At 41.4% G+C, this 14,511-nt stretch overlaps 1 long non-coding RNA gene across 1 annotated transcript; it reads right to left on the bottom strand.

Moving 5' to 3' along the window:
* Nucleotides 1–562: 562 nt before the first annotated feature.
* On the bottom strand, nt 563–7,961 carry LOC149919442 (uncharacterized). Its single transcript, XR_016464863.1, has 5 exons — nt 7,510–7,961; nt 4,290–5,988; nt 2,593–2,669; nt 1,483–2,302; nt 563–882 (listed from the first exon to the last, which is right to left on the bottom strand). It is a non-coding gene; the product is annotated as an uncharacterized LOC149919442 (long non-coding RNA).
* Nucleotides 7,962–14,511: the final 6,550 nt, after the last annotated feature.

A 14,511-nucleotide genomic window follows, 5' to 3' on the forward strand; every position in this document is an offset into this window, starting at 1 on the left:
CAAGCGCTTCCTCTGCGCGTACCGGAGCAACAGGAGCAACAGGAGCAACAACAGGTCACAGCAGCCCGTTCTGAGAAAACACAGCTAATTAGAGGAATTCTGGGAACCGGAATCCGTGACCTTTAATAATCTTTATTGACGTTAGCCAACCGCCTGACGCGGGCTCAGGCAGCGCCAGGCGGCTCGGCACGAGGGGAAGCACCGGGAAGCGGCGCGCTCCGCCCGCCCGCCCTCAGGGCCCCTCCTGCGGGCGCGGGGAGCGAGGCGGCCGTTGCGCCGGAGCCTGGCGTCGCCGCCGCTAGGGGGCTCTCGGCGCCCGCGGAAGGGCCCGGCTCCGCCCGGTCTGCGGTGCTTGTTTTCCCCCTCTTAAATGAGGCCGAGACGTTGCTGTTCTTCTATTTTTAAGTACACGTTTAGGCTTCTGACACACGGAGAAGCGCCTGAGCGTGCTTGGGACGAGGAATCCTAACCAGGGGTGTGTTGAATATCTGCGCAGACTGCGTGCGACTCGGTGGAGAACACAGCGAAACCCACAGCGCTCTGAATGAGTGCAGCGAGAAAAGCGGCACTGGTTTGCTTTTGGACCAAGATCAAAAGGAGAAACTGGAAAGTAATAACAATGTAGAAACGTTCCCAAATTTAGCAGCTTCATTTTATTTTAAAAAGCGTTCAGCTAGGGCTTCAGGGAGCTGACGCAGCCTTTCTGATAAAAGGGATTTAATAGCAGAAATCTGAGATAAAACCGGGTTTGTGTGGGAGGGAAGGAGATGGGGGTTTAGATGAAGAGCAGTCCTTGTAAATCAGGACAAGTGAGCAGAATGGAGGCGAGGACCCACTTCTTATGGCTGTGGTTCTTCCACAAAACCAAGCTTTTTTTTCCTCCTGCAAAGGAAAAACATCCTAATTAATTAGATTTATTTACAGCAACTGGATTTGGGATCAAAATAATTGCCTTGAGACCGAAGTGCAGCTGCAGTGTGCATTCCAGATGTGAGATGAAGCAGCGTGTTTCAGATGATTTTATTTTTTAATTTTAAACTCAGAATTGGTCAGGATCAGATAAATTAATAGATTCATAGCATCATCTGCATTCATCCAACACAAAGGTGCTCTCACACTGCCCAAATAATCAGATGCATTCCAGGGACAAGCAGGAGAGCAACTTCCTGTCAAATAAAAGAAAAAAAGAAAAAAAAAAAAAATCACCCTGAGAATGGTTCTGGGATGTAGGGAACTGCTGCATGGCCCACAAGATATTAATTTGTGTTGTGGTTTGAAACTCAACTGAGCAACAGTTTACCACCTCACTCATGGTGTGGATGACCACTGTGATCTCCAGGTAAGCAAATCTGGCAGGGGCAGATCCCCTTCTGCTCCTGGGGACCCCGGCCAAGCTCCCACTGCCTCCTGCTGCACTTCTCTCACAGGGGACACATGGTTCTTCCCATGTTTCAGCCAAAAAAATAAAAAAAGGAAGAGTACCTTTAAAAGATTAACTTTGCCATTTTCTTCATGTACCCAATGAGACCTCCGTCTTGCAGGAGCATCAAACATTCTGTGACTCATTTAGCTTCTTTTCCAGCAGATGGTGATGACATATTTTTTTTCCTCAGTATTTTTTTAAAGGAAATGTGTGCTAAATGGATATGCTGTCCCATGTCCACTGATTTCTTCAAACCATCGGTCAATCTAAGTAAATTGATGTATGTCATTTTGCTTTCCCTTTGTTATTCTTTCTTCCATATAGCTGTACAGAAGAATCACAGGCACGTGTTGTACATCCCCAGTCTACTAAGATTGTTTTAGCTATCAGAAGTGACTTTCTTTAAAACCGCAGCTGGTTTTAATGCTTAAGTGTTTTGCAGCTTTTTACCTCCATTTTGGATGACTGATGAAAACATGACTGGTCCAGGTTTTTCAAAGGCCAGATAGTCTGAGTCCTCATAGAGAAAAAGGCAAGCCCCTTTGTGGAGCCATACAAGCAAGTCCACTGCTTTTTGCTGTAGAAGGTGACCTGGGCTTATGCACACAATGCATAAAGTCTTTTGCAGTTCATTAGGTTAAGGAGAATGAACTATGGGAAAAATTCAAAGTTCAATTATGATGTGCTTTATTTCCTCAAAACTTGTGCTAGCAGATGCCAAACATTCTCATAAAAAGACTTCTGCAGTGGGTCTCCCTTCTTTAAGAACGTCAGTGCTGCCTTCGCATCATCCAGTGCTTGGAGGAACAGGCCTTGCTATGCCCAGGGCATTGACATTCAGCAGCAGACTCAGTAGTAAATAATCTGAGCCTATAGTGCCTAAGAGGGAAAAAAATTGAGCCATTTTGAGCATCAGCTAACAAGTGATCCTTCAGAAAGAGAATAAAGAATACCTACAAGAATTAGACCAGGTCCCCACACTATCTACTGCAGGTTATTTGGGAGTAGAAACATCAAACAAGTTCGAATGTTCACTTAGGTAGTTTTAAGTGTTAACTTACTGGAAGAAGCCTTAGCTGGGTTGTATGGTGTTGGGTACTACTAGACAACCGATCACATTTCATACAGAGGTAGAAAAGGATGTTATGGAAAGGAATGGCAGTGTTTACCCTTGAATAAACAAACTTTTTAGTTTTCTCCTTAATGTGACAGGAACAGCTGCTATTCCTCTCTGTGAGTCTGAACTCTGAAACAAGGACATATTGGGGACATAATAAGTTTCAGAAAATGGCATAGGAAAAGTAGCACAATGAAAGAAAGCTAAATATAGACTAGCAAGAGAAAGTGTGAAGTACTATTGTTCTGCTTGAGATAAGGCAATTGCCTTGGTAAACCCATTTTTAAAATATGGATGTTCTATCATTGCAGAAACTTTATAGGGAGCATTTAAATTAATGCTGCTTGTGTAATGCTTTTGCACATATAGATACAGTTGTAGGGCATGTATATTCAAATAGCAAAATGAGTTTATCCAATAGCAACACTGGAGAGTTGGCATGGTGCCCACATCCTATGTGTCTCTCTTTATCCTGTATCTGTGTTGTGAGTTGTGTAAATACCTGATTTTCTCAGCCAAAAAAATAAAACAGTTAACATCAGGCTGAGAACCTTAATATTGCTAGACAGATGTTAGCCCAATAGCTTGACTGTGACAGGGACTGCAGCACTTCAAAAGCAATGCTCAGAGAAAGCACAAGGGAGAGTGTGTGCACAATGAGCTACTCTTGCCTGCTTTCCTGAGCCAGAGTTGCATTGAGTCTGATTTCTTTTTTTTTTTTTTCCCCCTGTTTCTTAAATTTTTACTGGTGGCCTAGTCCTCCCTGAATTTCTGTAATGACTTTTTGAGTTTGCCTACACTTTTGGCCTGCACAGCAGCCTGTGACAGTATAATTATGTATTACACAAAGAAATACCTGCTCTCTCCCCTTAATTTGACACCTGATAATTTCAGTGGATACCCTGTAGTTTCTGTGTGGGGAATCATCATTACCTCGTCACCTTTTCAACACCATCCATTGTTTGTAGCCTTCCTCGTTAACCTTTTTTCCAGGCATTAGACTGATCAGTATTCCATTGTAGGAACTGTTCCCTGCCTTGGACCATCCTCACTTCCTTAATCTCTGTTTTTCAACTTTGGCCCTCTGGGAGGTGGAAGGACCAGCCTGCATGCCAAAGGCTTATCCAGCATGGGCAGGTTTAGTTGAAACAAACCATGAGAGTGGATTACAACCTTGTGCAGATTTGTTTCTGAATAGGCTTGATTAAAATCAAAGGTTCTGAGTCACAAATGGAGAAGTGGTAGTCATGTCTCTCTCTCTCTCTCTCTCTCTATATATATATATATCAGTTCTCATAACAGCATTAGGTAGTGAAAGGAATGAAATCTGAGCTCACATCTACTCATTTTTGATAAGAGAACTGAATCAGTGCCTGAGCTACAGGCTGATCTGGACCATGTATCTCTAGTTCCAGCTGCTCAGTTTTTCTTTTCAGAGCTCTTTTAAAGCTGCTAGAGTAGGACTGAACCCAACTCACTTTCCAGACACATCCTTTTAGCACTCAGTAAGGGAAACTGTTCCTTCCTCACGCTCGTCTCTCTGTGTGCATTTTCTATGAATAGCAAACTACTGGATGCACCTAGTAGCTACCGCTTTACTTCTTTGAATAAGTCAGAGCTTACATCCTTGCAACGTGATGGAAGGTGTAGCAATGACAACAGAGCAACAAGATCCCAGGCCACAGCAAGTAAGAATTTGCTCAAGCACAGCAGCAACAGGCACAGAAATAAGGGAAAGAAGCTGCTTACCTTCAGCAGGCCTCAGGTATACAGAGATCTCCAGTCAAATATCCTTGGCTCCACTGCCAACCCTTAAATGAGGTCTGGGAAGGGGTGGATCCTGGGTAGCACCTGAGCTCCCCTGAGTTGGTCCTGCCTTCCCATCAGGTGTTCAATCACTGGTTCAAGCCCTGACTTAGCATTTCCACTACAGTCCTAGGTCAGAATCCTAGTGTGTCAGGGCTGCTTTATCAAAAACGTGCAATTGCTGATGGTGTAGTTTCTAATTGCTTATCTGTTCCTGCATCCTCATAGGCAGTGGCTGCAGAAGCCCTGCTAGTTGTTGCTCAGGAAAGGAGTTTTTTTTTGTTTTGTTTTTTTTTTTTTTTGTGGCAAAATCTTTGTGGGTCCACTCTGACTGCTCAGAAACATTTAGAAGTTGGGAAGGAGATATTTCTGAGCTCAGTACAGCCACCCATGTACTCCTACCAGGAAAAATGCTTTAATTGGTCAAAGGAAGGGCAGAGGTTTGTAAGACAACACTTACACAACAAAGAGCTTGTCAGCTTGGAGCTTTCTGTTCATCTTGAAAGCTAATGATATAATTTCTGCTGTGCATATCCAGCAGCTTCTGATCCAAACAACACACAGCTTCTGTAATAAATCATGCCTCAGTGCCTAGCCCTCCCTACCTTGCTCCTCTAGGCCTTTTCCTGCCAGGCCTTTGGAAACAGCCATAGGAATCCCTTGCAATGAAGAAGGAAAACAACCTTTTTACTAATTGCCTTCCTGCACTTGAGACAAATAAGGGACATATCTTGACTTTACAAACATTTTAGGTAAATGTAATTAGGGGCAGTGTTGTTGGCGTTCAGTAAGGCAATGATGTTGGTGCTGATTGGCCAGCAGTCCTCACTCTGGCCAGCACCTCTTCCATGGGGCTCTTCTTGTCTTGGAAATAGTCAGGGTATTTAGCAGCAACAAGAGTGCTGCTTTCCCACCAGTTTTAGATCCAAAGGTGTTCATAAAATGCACGTGCCTGATTGCCATTTACCTTCAACAAGGGCTGTTTCTGAACTAGAATGCTTGGATGATTTCTGGTCTCTTTAAGCCAGCATAGAAAATGCCTTGTCTTTCAGTTCCAGTTCTGCTTGTCTTCACACTGGACTTTAAAAACACACAGAAATCAGTGTTCACAGTATAAAAAATGAAAAAAAAACAAAAGCCAACTTGTTGACTGGTACCTTTCTCTTTTGGAGAGAGTTTGCATTTGCTTTTAAAACCACAACTTTTTCTGCAGTCTCAACAACCAATGAGATGTTACAAGTTGCTTGGGGACACAACATTTGACCTGCACATGACTCAGAGTTCATCTCTGCAAGAAGAGCTAGCAGAGGTTTGCACATCTCCCTACCACATACCCTCTGGACATAGAGATTCATATCTCTGCATCTGTTTTATCATTCCTAGCTCAGCAGATGAAACCAAACAATCTTGCAAGGTGTATGGTAGTCTTTTCCTTTCCTAAAAAAATCCTTGGCAAGATATGAGGGTATAGATGGCATGAACATGAGCAGCATTAACTGCTCCAAAATCGGTGCTCCTTCAAAACACCTGAAAGGCATTATGCTGATCTTGTGAAGATTACTTCCTTTGTCCTCTTTCATTATTAATAAAAGCCCAGGCTCTGCTGCTCCAGACATTTGAAAAGTATTCCTTTCCACGTGATCTGTTTCAAAAAAAAAAGAAACTGAAACAAGAGCACTTCAGGGATAAGACTGATAGCTCAAGCATAACTGAGGCAAAACCAGGTTGCCTGCTACAGCATACTGCTATAGGATTATAAAATAAGATTATAAGATAAGATTGGAAAAGAACTTCAATATCATCAAGCCCAACTGTCAATCTGATCTACTGAGTCCTGTCACTAACCATGTCCCTTAATGCACACAGAACTTCCTCGGACTGGATTTTAGCCAATTCTGCTGCACCATTCCAAATTGGAAAGTGAAATAAAAAGATGCCAAGTGCACACTGTTAGAAAATCATCCTCAACCTCCCAGGCTATTCTCTTTTAAGACAGCAACATCTTTTACTCATCTCAGGTGCCTAGAAGCCTCATAGGAATATAGCTGGCAAAAGCTCCTGCTTTGATAAAAGAGGAGGAGTCAGGACAAGTCAGGTAGTACTTGAGTTGAATCACTCTGAATATGCCTGGTTTTCTCCGTTGATTATATTTTTAGAAAAAGAAGCGAAGCCTTGCTCCTCATGTAGTTGCCCTGGTGAAGTGGCCAGGGTCCTGCTGGTGGAGCAAGCCCTGCACTGAAGCAACACTGAAAGCACTCAGAGAAACATAACATTTAAACAGAAAGAAAACAAAATAAAGCAGTAATCATTTTAAGATGACATATCAATTTGCCTGCATGCAACACCGAGCCCTGTGTAAGAGATAAAGTAGGCGATATGGTGTTGCTCAGTGTGGAATAAAATCATTCCCACGGTAGTAGCTTATCTCCCCGTTTATACAATGCCACAGAAACAAGCTGTGAAAACCTGGCACTCTGATGAACCCCAGAGCTATAGTGAGGGATGGAGCAGGGCTAGAATGCTGAGGAAAAGAAGGCAGTGAGGGAAGGAACGATGCAGAAGAGGAGCAGTGTGGCAAAGAGAAGGGAAAAAAAAGTTTTCCACCTTTCAACAGCGATGAGCCTTTGATTCAGGTTGTTCATATCACAAAATTGTACCCAAAAGTACCCTAACTGAGATGTCTTTACTTTTTGTCATTTTGAGCTCATGGTAAACACTCATAGGATATTTTTTCAAAGGAACAGAATAGAGAACAGAATGATTTTTATTGATCCAGAAAGTCAAACTACACAGGACATGAAACAGTGTTGTAACAAAAGTTTAAAATCTCTTCTGAGAGCATCTCATTCTCTGTTTTGTTTTATTTGTCCTGATACTGTAGCTCTTTTCTGATATTTGTTGTCAATTTTCTCATTCAGAAAATAAAATACAGCAGTCTGCAGAAACTCAGGAGATTGCAGTGCATGGATGAAAGCTCACTAGATGGAGGAAAACAGATTCTACCCTTGCTTTTCCTAATATTTCCTGGTCTACTTAATTCTGTTCTTAGCAAGAGTATTTTCCCATAGCTATAATCCTAATAATAATAATTATCTGATAAATAATAGAAGAATTATTAGCTATGTGAATGCATTGCAAAAGGAAGCATACAATATTTTTTTACCTGACAGTATTGCATTCAAGAATGTAAATGCTGCACCAGAGAGATGGCAGGAACATTGTTTCTGATTGTTTGCTAAGGCAAATTGTACTTGAGGTTAGGAAATACCTCACCATATCAATTTTAAATGCCTGAATTAAATTTAGCTGTGGAGAGGGGAGGAGAGTTCAGGATTACATGATCAGGGGACAGCTGTGCTATGGAAAGCATCTTTCTCTATCTCTTAGCCTTCAGATTAGAATTTAGCCCTACAGGTGATGAATTTCTGAAATGACTAAAAATCCTGATGTAAATAACTCAGTGAAAATGGGAACACAGGACTATTTATATAAAAGGAGAATGCAGCAAGCCTGGGAAGCAGTAGCATCTGCATATAACCTGAGAATAGCATTACTTTTGGGATAGTTACATGTGCAAGTACTCCTTTCCACCAGTAATTCAACTGGTACCTTGTAGCAATGTAATTACCCTTTGAAGACAGGCTACAGTTTCAATTCATTTACATTCTAAAGAAATTTAATTATTTATTTTAATAATAAAAGCCTTTTCCATTTCTTAGTAGGTCTGAAGATCTTGGTTTTGACTGGACACTTGCAGACTGCTGGGGAGCAGCATCCCATCATCAGCAACTGGTAACGAACTCTGCTGGCTGCTGTAGGTTGGAGATAAGAGCTCTGCCTTCCCTTAGCAGATCACTATGAATCCAACATAGGACTTGGTGGTTTCTTCCTTCAAAAATACCAACAGATCTGGAAAAAAAAGAACATGGAAGACACAACTCAGTATGGATTTGGATGGTCGTAAAGACTGCAAGGAATATGTTTTCTGAATGGATTAGCGAATCCATGTTGAGTAGGAAGCTGTTCAGTGGATGCCGTGCACTGCTGGACACAGGGGAGTGTGTGAAAAAAGGCAGATGTAAGATTAATGAAATGTGTCTATCAATAGTTGCAAAAGGGTTGTATGCAAAAGCTGCAAATCTTTTTGTCTAATTTGAGCTGTACTGAAACTGCTGTCTTAATCTAACTTCTTATCCCCCTATGGAGCTCTGTCACCTCATCTGGACACGCCAATCCTCCCTTGCAATTTTAGAAGGAGTGTAGAAGAGTAAATGAGGCTGGAGAGCAACTTTTAGATAGCTCAGATTAGGTGAGATGAATTAGAACTACATCCCAGGGGTCAAATTAATGCTGTTATGGCTTATCTGAATTCTGATATTTCCCAAGATTGCTGTATCCTTCAAGAGATTTTCTGGATCCATATGGAAGGGATCCATCAATTCCCAGATTGCATCAAAATTATTTACACCCAGGCTGCACAGAAAGCTGAACTCTCTAGAGATCAGAGAACTGCTAAAATGTTCAAGTTCTTAATAAAGCATTTCCAGGTGAAAAAATAAGACATGTCCCTGCAGACTTGATAACCTCAGTGGCCCAACTGTTTGAGCTGTTCTCATTGAAGGTGTTTGTTCTTTTAACAAAGATTTTTCACATTAGCAGAGGTGTTGCAAGTATGATGTGGAAGGAGCTTGCAATATATGATTTTGAATGGTGTCTTTCATTGCCTAGGGGCCTTAAAAGCAGGCCCCTCTGTGTCCGCTTCTGGAATTTGTATTGAAGTGGAGATAATTTTACCTAAGTAACAAAATAAATAAAATCTAGACAAGAATGTTGTTGCTGAGGCTGAATTATATTTAGCACTAACTCCTTGCAGGCTCTATTTTCACTCTGTCAATAACAGATGTGCTGTTTGCTGGGTATGGCTGAACAAATCTATTTTCAAATGTCTCCTTGACTCCTTCACAATCTGCTGCATTCCACTGATAGTACACTAAGCTGCTCAGTTGGGAGAAGAAATATGGGAGATGTGAACAAATTTGAATGCATCCTTTTTGGAAAAAAAAAAAAAGAAAAGAAGAAAGCTGTTTGAGTTCTTTTTATTTATTTATGAATAAGTTGAATCAGGAAATCTAGCTTTGTAACTTCTAGCTCCAGGAACAGTGACAGGAACAATGATAATAAATATTAGCTCTTATTAGTGGAGAAATCTCTTCTGATTACTTACAGCTACTTATTTGCATGCACCGTTTGTTTAAGTTGTACCCATGCCAGGAGAACCTCTTTATGCAAGCACATACGGTCTTTCTCAAGGCATTGCAAGTCAACATGTGAAATTATATACTGCAAATATGTGCATTAATTCTCACTCAGGATAATTATAATAAATCAATTTTTTTACTTTTAAAATAAAGCAACAGATTTTAAGTTGATAATTTAATGACTCAGTGAGGTTAATGATCAGAAACAGCATGCAGTTCTTGGAGAAACAGGAAGTATTTTTTTGCACAGGAACATTAAAATTCAGAGGCAAGTTTATCTTCAAGAAATATCTGTGCCTTATTTGACTGAGGGTAAATGATTGTCCCTTCAGTGCCACCTTATGTTGTCATGAAAATCTTCTATAAGGACTTTTAGAGAGTGATGGGAACTTCCGAAGTGCAGCACGAAGGCTGGATTCTTCGAGACTTTCAGTTGGCCTGTATCACCCAACCCAGGTACTTCAGTGTTCTGGTCAAGACTCAAAACTCAGGAAACAAGCAAAAATTATACTTATCGAGATGTAAAACATGAATGTTTTCTTTCAATTAGCTCTTCAGCGTTGGCACTGATTTGCAATAAGGTACCTAGAAAAGAATACAGAAATTCCACTCGAATAAATAGGGCTAAATCAACATTACTTTCAGCTAAATATGTTAGTTAATACTAGGTGAGGATGTAGCAAGCTTTATTAATTCTATAATTGCAAATACATGTGTGTTCATAGACTAGTTCCTGAAGGCAGTGAGGGCGTGCTATTGCTAGCAAATTCCGTGCACAGGGGCAGTGACCAACTTGGAGTTTGACTGGCACAAAACAGGCGATATCCATGCCATTAAACTCTCTTATCTGCCAAAATACGCAGTTTGTGTCTTGGGAGTGGTATGTTGATGCCTGAACTGTGGCCAAGAATGATGTGGGGGAGTGTTTCTTGGCCTGGACTAGTGTGTTCTTAGAATTCAGTTTGTGAGTGTAGACTGAGCCCACATTCCCTTAGCAGTATATACTGAACATTATGCTGGGCTTCTCAGGTAGAGCAAGGAAGAAAAGGGGGCAGTTGGACCTTGTGTTGATTCCCTCCAAACATGCAGAGTGGCTCTGCAGGGCCAAGAGGGGAGCCTGGTGTTTTAGAGCAGGATACAGAGCTGGGATGGTCTGTTTCACCAAGAGCCCACACCCAACTATTTTTGCCACTTGTTCTGGGGAGTTTATCAGATTTTTGATGTCAGCCAAATATTTGGCTTGGGTGGCTCCCTTCTTCTCTTCCACATGGCCCATTTACACGCAGATTTACAGAGTGCAGGGGGGGCTTCCCTAGCTTTCCTTTCTGACACTTGATACATAATAGTCAAAACGTGTGGTGGGTTGGCCCCAGCTAGCAGCCAAAGCCCCTTGTGGCTGCTCAGCCCACCCTGCTTCAAGCACGATGGAGAGAGGAGAAAATAGGAAAAGCAAGAGGGGGAAATCCTCATCAATTACTGTTACAGGCAAAGCAGATTCAACTTTAGGGAATACAGCTTAATTTATTGACAGCTAAAATAGATATTTAATTACTGATTGGGGAAGTGGGAAGCAAAAGAAGAAATAATCATGTACACACAGAAAAGACCTTTCCTCCCTCCTTGTTAAGTATCTCTCTCCTCTCCTCCAGTGAATGACAAGTGTCCTGGGGGCTTGTACTGGGGATGTAAATATTTTTCTCCACTCTTCCTTCCATCTCACTCTGTGCTCCGTGTGGGTTTCTCAATATCTGCTCTGTCATGTTTACTCCATGGACCACAGAGAGTATCTGCTCAGCCATGAAGCACCTCGTTTTCCTCATCCTCTGACTTCAGATCCCCCTTTGCTGTTTCTCACACTTTTTTCTTCCCCACTCCGCCTGTCCAGTGCTTCCTCCCCTTTCTCAATTGTGTTTCCTAGTGGTGCCACCAGCTTGGCAGAGGTGCTCAGCTGTGCTGAATCACAAGGAGCTCATCTGGAAATGGCCGTGCCTGACATGGAGCACAGAAGCAACCCCTGCAGCCTGCCCCCAACCACAACATTGCCATGGACATCCTGTGCAATGGTAGTTTGTTTCAATGGCTATGCACTTGCTTGTTCAAACCTGTTTGTGTTTGACCTACCGTCATCCCTCTTTTCCTCCCATCCTCTTTTTCCCTTCTTTCATTTTATTTCTTTCATCACTGTTCTAGGTAGGCTTTTCAATGCTAAAACTAAAACCTGTGTTACTATTCAGTACTTTCTTCCTTTGAAAGTGCTTAGGTAATGTTCCTTGGTCTTCATTTCAGGTAAACTAAGAGAGATTTCGTTAATCTTTGTCACTCCAGCTTTACAAAAGTTTAGTTTCTTTATCTTCTCCACTTTGTCAGAAGCTTTTATTAAAAATGGGCCCCAAGCCACATACAGTATTTCAGTCTTAAATCACCTGTACCTGTAGCACTTCGTTGGTTTTGTAATTCTCTTCAGCCCTTCCCTAGCTCATGCATTAACCTGTTTTTTGTGGTTATAGTTTTCGTCTGGGATGCTTATAATGCCTGATGTATCCTCATCTTCTTTCATTCTGTCCTTTATTTGATAAGTACAATTTTCCCTTCATCTTTTTTGAAAGGAAGAATATCCTTTGGCCATCCCAGTTTCTCTGGAGAGGCTCAGATTACTGTGCAATCTAGAAGCTTTGCTCTGGTTTACATTACTGTTTGCCACTTCTTCAGTCTTTGTCCCTGAAATTACAATTTACTTCTTGATCACTTATGAAAGCAGTCGAAGTCACAATTAGTGAAACTTTTCCACAATCACTGATGACAGTCTAGTGACAATGATGTTTGCCACAAATAGAGTTAGCTTCCTCTGTTACTTCAGTTGTTATTTAGCGGCATTTTTTAGATCAGCGTAATGTTGCATTAATTCAGCAGCTTTATGAAAGTTTAACTGTGGAGCTATGACACACTTAATCAAAGTTGTAATATCATTTTAGAAGTAATTCAGGTTTATTTGACAAGAGCTATTTTCCTAAAACCAAGCTGATGAGGTTTTATTACATTCCAATCCTCTAAATCTTTTAAAAGTTGAACCAATGAAAAATGGAGTTTAGTAATTCCATAGGGAAGACAAAAGAAGCTTGTTAAGCCAAGGCTTGCTGAGTTTATAGTCTAACCTATATCACAGAAAGAGCTAGGTGGCTGCATGTGGTACAGGATGAGGGCAAGATGGCACTGATTGATTGGTTAGGATGGGAAAATTAACAATGCTTTTGCTGTAACCTCCATTCTGGTTCTTGTTGCTGCCTCAAGAAGGTCTGAATTCCGCAGATCACTTTGAGTGGATGAGACATACTGATGTGAGGTGCCTGTTCTAAGTCCAAAAAAAAAAAAAAAAAAAAAAAAAAGCAGAATCATTTGGAAAACACATGGACTGGAAGGAGCAGGCCTTGCTGTGATAACTACCGTGTTCCACCTCTAGGGTTATGGGACCCATGGGGACATCCCTTTGCCTTTAGGACCCAGAGGTGTCACCAGCTCAGACAGCCATGGAGGAACCTGACTAAGTCACATTCACTTTGCCTTTCCGAAATATCACCTTTTGTTTCTTCCCTGTATTCTTTCTTATCTTTTCTTATTTGGTTGTTTTTGCTTTCTCTTGTGTGAGTCTCATTTATCAGATTAAGCCTGCATGCTTTGCAATTTTATACTAAGCCTATGGCCAAATAGGCAACTAAAAGAAAAACTACAAGCAAGCTGCTGTTTGGGTTCATCTGTGACTGATAAGGCTACACATTTATCTGCCATTCTTTAGCAGAGTTAGCACCAGTAAGAGAGGAGACATTTATTAGCCCTTGCTTTTATTTGACTTTCTGTGATTTGTATTCAGAAAAGCCAGCTCAGAGTCTAGCATTTGAAAAGCAACAACTGATCTCAGTTATCCCTAAGTTTTTTTCTTCTCTTTCTCTTCCTCACTCCTTCCCATTTCCTAACAATGGTTCTTAACTTTAACACCATCTCAGTTGCTGACAAGTCATGGAGAAAGGGTTAGTTCTTTATATACATTTTTGATATTAAGAGAAAGGCTAGAAGGAGCAGTTCTCAAATGAAAATCTCTATTGGTGATTTTAAGTGCACAATTGGGTAGTCTTTTTCTTTTCTTTTTTTTTCCCCCTTTTTCTTAGTTTAAAAGTTTTAATTGTGGTGTTCTGTCAGAGGGAAAAGTCCTCAGGAAACCTCTGTGCTTAAAACTTCAGGGATCATCTGTTTGTTTATCTCTATACAGTATGTTTGTACTCTGGATCAGTTAAGACTCAGGAAATGAACATGGCTTATTTTCTTTGAGAGCCCTCCAGCTTGTTACCTGGGAGGTTGAAATACTTTTTTATAAATGTTGACATTTTTCTCAGAAGCTTATTAACTGCTCTTGTCCCTCAGACCTGGGTCACATAGGATATTTTAGCCTCCAAAATACCACACCTAGGCCTGTCAGCGAACTGTTGTAGAATGCAGCTCTCCAGGTGCAACTCATCTTTTCCCTCTCATCCACTAAGCTGGAGAATATGGGAGGAGAAAAGGACATCTGCACAAAACAAAAAAGCATGGAAATGTGTGAGGAAGTTCCTTTCTGAATAGAATCTTCTGGTGGGCCCCTGGTTGTGTGAAAGCTCCAAGTCAAGGAGAAAGTGCCGGTCTAAAGAATTCACGCTCCACCAATCAATCAGCAAGGCTTGTGGTGATCTACTAGGAAGGTCTCCTGCTCCACTGCAGTCTGATCCCTTCCCTCTCTAAAAAAGGACAACAGACACCACCACCATGAGACCCATCTGCTGGGATCACTAAGCATCATCGTACTTCTTCACAGCTGTCACTATGGTCCACTGGTATCATTATGTGAACACACAACAAAAAGCTGGTTCTTAATCCAACCT

This window comes from Phasianus colchicus, chromosome 1 (genome assembly GCF_987193195.1).
Source record: "Phasianus colchicus chromosome 1, bPhaCol1.hap1.1, whole genome shotgun sequence".
Lineage (NCBI taxonomy): Eukaryota > Metazoa > Chordata > Aves > Galliformes > Phasianidae > Phasianus > Phasianus colchicus.